The sequence below is a fragment of the Hyla sarda genome, chromosome 5 (genome assembly GCF_029499605.1).
Source record: "Hyla sarda isolate aHylSar1 chromosome 5, aHylSar1.hap1, whole genome shotgun sequence".
Taxonomy (NCBI): domain Eukaryota; kingdom Metazoa; phylum Chordata; class Amphibia; order Anura; family Hylidae; genus Hyla; species Hyla sarda.
Genome location: NC_079193.1, coordinates 328,645,252 through 328,651,251, shown reverse-complemented (window position 1 = coordinate 328,651,251; position 6,000 = coordinate 328,645,252). Strand labels below are relative to the sequence as shown.

At 40.1% G+C, this 6,000-nt stretch overlaps 1 long non-coding RNA gene across 1 annotated transcript in view; it reads right to left on the bottom strand.

Moving 5' to 3' along the window:
• Nucleotides 1–411: 411 nt before the first annotated feature.
• LOC130272736 (uncharacterized) overlaps nt 412–6,000 on the bottom strand; it is a 30,098-nt gene continuing 24,509 nt past the window's right edge. Inside the window, exons 2-4 of the long non-coding RNA XR_008843710.1 lie at nt 3,519–3,641; nt 1,499–1,583; nt 412–908 (exon numbers count right to left, since the gene is read on the bottom strand). This is a non-coding gene — a long non-coding RNA (uncharacterized LOC130272736). The remainder of the gene's footprint in view (nt 909–1,498; nt 1,584–3,518; nt 3,642–6,000) is intronic.

The window sequence follows — 6,000 nt, the reverse complement described above, 5'->3', positions numbered from 1 at the left end:
AAGGGTTCCTGTGACCCCGTCCTCCATCACTTATTTGGTCTGGGACGCTAGCTTGTGTTATTACTTTCAGGACATGCAAGTATAGGTGTTGCCCTGGCTTGATTTCTCCATATTGACTATTTTCATCATGTCTTTTCATATCTGTATGGTCATGTGTGTTTAATATATCAATCAATATGCATCATATGTTTAGTATTGGTCACCTTGCCCATACAGAGATATTGATTTATTATATGCTAGGTTCTGACTTGCTATTTATTTGACCATAGAGGACGGGTGTCTATTTAGGTGAGGGGGTTCATGGCCCCTCCCCTTAGTTGTGCACAGTGATTGTGAACAGTGAAAAATAAAAAGACATGAAAAATAATACTGAAAAAATTTGAATAAAAATTTATAATTGATAAAAATAGATTAAAAAAATGATATTTGCTTAAAAAATAAATAGTGAAAGAAAAATGTAGATAAATCCTCAAAAAACTTGTTGAAAAAACGTGATAAAATATATGAGTGATAATGAAGTGAGTGACTGTGTAAGATGATGGGTGTGAATATTATGGGTGTATACTGATAGGTGGTGATGGTGGGACATGATAAAATGAAAAACAATTACAAATATTAGGGTATTATAAGTAGATAACTAAAAAAGTGATGAACAACATAATAAAGCAATAATAAAACCAAGTACAGCGTGCAACTACTCAGATATGATGTGATATGAGAAAAATAATACTATATATCATATGGATAGCAAATGAAATTGGTGCCTATGAATAGAATGCATCAGATCACTCCGACAATATCCACTGGCAATCAAACACGTGGCCCAAAAAAAAGGAAGTCCTTAATCTTCCCTACATCGTAGAATTCCTCTCCTTATGCCGCACTTCTGAAACATGACTGACCTGTACCTAAAAATAAAAAATAAATAAATAGAAAATAGATTACTATGCTGTTATGTGAGACCTATTACACGCCACCCCAGGTGGTTCCACCGAAGCTCCCCACATATCAAACTACAACATAAAAGATCTATAAAACTTTTTATAATTTACCTGAAAAAAATCTTAAATTGTAAATTTATGAGAACGACGAGACTAGAGGAAACTGGAAAAACTAGTATTTTCGTTAAGGCCGTACTGAGAAGAGCTGTTGAGCAAATAGATCCATTTACATTCGATTTGTTCCAATCTTTTTCTAACGTCTCCACCCCTTGCGCCCATATGAATTTTATCAATTCCTCTGAACGTGAGCAATCCAAAATGTCCTTTATAGCACTGTCTAAAATGCCTAGGTATGGGTTTAAGTTTGTGTAGCCTTTCCCAATCTCACGGGTCAATTTTCATGGCAGATCTAATGTCCCTCAAGTGTTCTTGTGCTCTTATTCTTAATTCCTGTTTCGTCTTTCCCACATAAATGAGCCCACAGGGGCAACTTGCATAATATATAATCGCTGTAGACTTGCAATTGATGTGATGCACGATGTTAAATTCTTTCTTACCACTTGAATCTTTGAAGGTCTTTGTTTTCATCATTTGTGGACATATCGAGCAATCTCCACATGGGTATGATCCCCATGGTGGCCCCTGAGAGGAGAAAATAAAGGATTTAGCTGTTACATAGTTACATAGTTACATAGTTAGTATGGTTGAAAAAAGACATACGTCCATCAAGTCCAACCAGGGAATTGAAGGGAAGGGTGTAAGGGGATAAGGAAAAGGATATAGTTTTATAATTCTGCATAAGCGTTAATGTTATTTTGTTCCAGGAATGTATCTAACCCTGTTTTAAAGCTGTTAATTGTTCCTGTTATGACCAGTTCCTGAGGTAGACCGTTCCATAAATTCACAGTCCTCACGGTAAAGAAGGCGTGTCGCCCCTTTAGACTAAACCTTTTCTTCTCCAGACGGAGGGAGTGCCCCCTCGTCCTTTGGGGGGGTTTAACCTGGAACAGTTTTTCTCCATATTTTTTGTATGGGCCATTTATATACTTATATACATTTATCATATCCCCCCTTAAACGTCTCTTCTCAAGACTAAACAATTGTAACTCCTTTAATCGCTCCTCATAGCTAAGATGTTCCATGCCCCATATTAGTTTAGTCGCGCGTCTCTGCACCCTTTCCAACTTCGCAGTGTCCCTTTTATGAACAGGCGACCAAAACTGAACAGCATATTCCAGGTGAGGCCGTACCAATGCTTTATAAAGGGGGAGTATTATGTCCCTGTCCCTCGAGTCCATGCCTCTTTTGATACATGACAATATCCTGCCGGCTTTGGAAGCAGCAGCCTGACATTGCATGCTATTCTGTAGTCTGTGATCTACAAGTACACCCAGATCCTTCTCTACCAGTGACTCTGCCAGTTTAATCCCCCCTAAGACATACGATGCATGCAGGTTATTAGTACCCAGATGCATAACTTTACATTTATCCACATTGAACCTCATTTGCCAAGTGGATGCCCAGACACTAAGTCTATCCAAGTCATCTTGTAACCTATACGCATCCTCTATAGACTGTACCGTGCTACAAAGCTTGGTGTCATCTGCAAAGATCGAAACAGAGCTGTTAATACCATCCTCTATATCGTTGATAAATAAATTAAACAGCAGCGGGCCCAGTACTGAACCTTGGGGTACACCACTAATAACCGGGGACCAATCAGAGTACGAATCATTGACCACCACTCTCTGGGTACGATCCATGAGCCAGTGTTCAATCCAGTTACAAACTAAAGTTTCCAAGCCCAAGGACCTTAACTTACCTGTCAGACGTCTGTGAGGGACAGTATCAAACGCTTTGGCAAAATCCAGAAACACACTTTCCACAGCCATTCCTCTGTCAAGGCTTCTACTCACCTCTTCATAAAAGCAAATTAGATTGGTTTGACAACTTCTATCCTTAGTAAACCCATGCTGGCTATCACTTATAATACAATTATCCCCTATGTATTCCTGTATGTAATCCCTTATAAGTCCTTCAAACAATTTACCCACAATGCATGTTAGACTTACCGGTCTATAATTGCCTGGCGAAGACCTAGAGCCCTTCTTGAAGATTGGTACCACATTAGCCTTGCGCCAGTCCCTTGGCACAATACCAGACACCAGAGAATCTCTAAATATCATGAACAGGGGTACAGATATTACTGAACTTACCTCTCTAAGAACTCTTGGGTGTAGTCCATCCGGCCCTGGAGATTTGCTTACATTTACTTTACTTAACTTACCTTGTACCATCTCTACATTAAGCCAGTTCAATACATTATATGATGTGTTACCAGCACTGACCTGGCCAATGTCAGCTCCATCTTCCATAGTATATACAGAACTAAAGAACCCATTCATGGTGGCTTCTCACCAGAGTATCCCTAATTGTTTTGCTACGTCTAGCTGTGACCAATGGCTGTAGGGGAATGATACGTTTTATATCAGGATCCTGATGTAATATCGGCCAATATTTTTGAAACGTACATTTCATTTCTTGCCATCTAGTGTGGAATCCAGTAATGATCCTCACCTGTGAATCTTCTTTTTTGTATTCCTTTGGTTTTAATAGTTCCCTCCGGTCTGTGTTATTTGCTCTTGTGTACCCCCTTGAAATGTCTCTTGCTGAATATCCACGATTATCCACGAGTAAGGACTGTAACAAACAGACATAAAGAGAGACACCTTCACTGGAATACTATAGAACCTTATTGCTCAAGCAGCATATGTCAAAAGGAGCTGGAAAGTCATGACTGATAAAAATAAGGGAAGGAATGATTTGTGTGCGCATGCTGGCCCTTTAAAGGGGTACTCCCGTGGAAAACTTTTAAATCAACTGGTGCCAGAAAGTTAAACAGATTTGTAAATTACAGTGGAACACAGTGCTCTCTGCTGGCATCATGACCACAGTGCTCTCTGCTGACACCTCTGTCCATTTTAAGAACTGTCCAGAGTAGGAGAAAATCCCCATAGAAAACATATGCTGCTCTGGACAGTTCCTAAAATGGACAGAGATGTCAGCAGAGAGCACTGTGGTCATGATGTCATCAGAGAGCTCTGTGTTCCAAAAAGAAAACCATTTCCTCTGTAGTATTCAGCAGCTAATAAGTACTGGAAGGATTAAAAAATTTTAACAAAAGTAATTTACAAATCTGTTTAACTTTCTAGCACCAGTTGATAAAAAAAAAAAAAAAAAAAGTTTTCCACGGGAGTACCCCTTTAACGACGCAGGACGTATATTTACGTCCTGTGCCGGCTCCCACGATCGATCCTGGCGCTCATCAACGGCTGGGACCTGCGGCTAATATCACACATCGCCGATCGCGATTTCACCGTGGCGATCCCGAACAGCTCGACAGACTAGCCGGGATAGTATCACTTTCACTTTAGAAGCGGCGGTCAGCTTTAACCGTTGCTTCTAAAGTGAAAGTGAAACTATCCCGGCTAGTCTGTCGGGCTGTTCAGGACCGCCGCGGTGAAATCGCGGCATCCCGAACAGCTTACAGGACCCCGGGAGGGCCCTTACCTGCCTCCTTGGTTTCCGATCGACGAATGACTGCTCCGTGCCTGAGATCCAGGCAGCAGCAGTCAAGCGCCGATAACACTGATCACAGGCGTGTTAATACACGCCAGTGATCAGCATAGGAGATCAGTTTGTGCAGTGTTATAGGTCCCTATGGGACCTATAACACTGCAAAAAAAAGTAAAAAAGAAGTGTTAATAAAGGTCATTTAACGCCTTCCCTAATAAAAGTTTGAATCACCCCCCTTTTCCCGTAAAAAAATAAAACAGTGTAAATAAAAAAAAAATAAACATATGTGGTATCGCCGCGTGCGTAAATGTCCGAACTATAAAAATATATCATTAATTAAACCGCACGGTCAATGGCGTACGCGCAAAAAAATTCCAAAGTCCAAAAAAGCGTATTTTATACCATTAAAAAATGAATAAAGAATCACGGTGCAAAAAATGAGTCCTGATACCGCCCTGTACGTGGAAAAATAAAAAAGTTATTTTTAAACGTATAAATTTTCCTGCATGTAGTTATGATTTTTTCCAGAAGTACGACAAAATCAAATCTATATAAATAGGGTATCATTTTAACCGTATGGACCTACAGAATAATGATAAGGTGTCATTTTTACCGAAATATACACTGCGTAGAAACGGAAGCCCCCAAAAGTTAAAAAATTGCGTTTTTTCTTCGATTTTGGCACACAATGATTATTTTTTTCCGTTTCGCCGTGAATTTTTGGGTAAAATGACTAATGTCACTGCAAAGTAGAATTGGTGACACAAAAAATAAGCCATAATATGGATGTTTAGGTGGAAAATTGAAAGGGTTATGATTTTTAAAAGGTAAGGAGGAAAAAACGAAAGTGCAAAAACGGAAAAACCCTGAGTCCTTAAGGGGTTAAGAGACAGGAAGGAAAAGCAAACACACAAACCCTACGTGCAAAGCCAGAAGCTGTGGTGGTAGGAGTAGGTCAGTGGTGTCCAAACTGTGGTCCTCCAGCTGTTGCAAAACTACAAGTCCCAGTATGCCCAGACAGCCTACGGCTGTCTGGGCATGCTGAGACTTGTAGTTTTGTAACAGCTGGAGGGCCACAGTTTGTACACCACTGGAGTAGGTGCATGACAATTGGGAGAAGGATGGACGCAGCGCAGGACCAAATAGCAAAGGCAATAACATTTGAAACAAGGGCCACAAACATTTATTCCATTTATTTCTGACTCCTGCTGCTGAACACGTACAAATTTCCTATCTCATATTGTGCCAAATTTGCAGTAAATGTATTTTTAGCCTCATTGATAAAAGGCAAAGGTCAGAATTTAGTGGCACAAATGTATGACTCATAGCCGGTTTATTGAAAGAAATTCAGACGGAGGATTGCAAGGGCACTAGGTTTGTTAAGAGGCTTGTGTCTTTTCTTAAATGAACTTGCTTTTTAACGTGTCAACCGTTTTAGTCAGTCAGGGTCTGAGTGTTTAGACCCAAACCGATCTCTAGAATG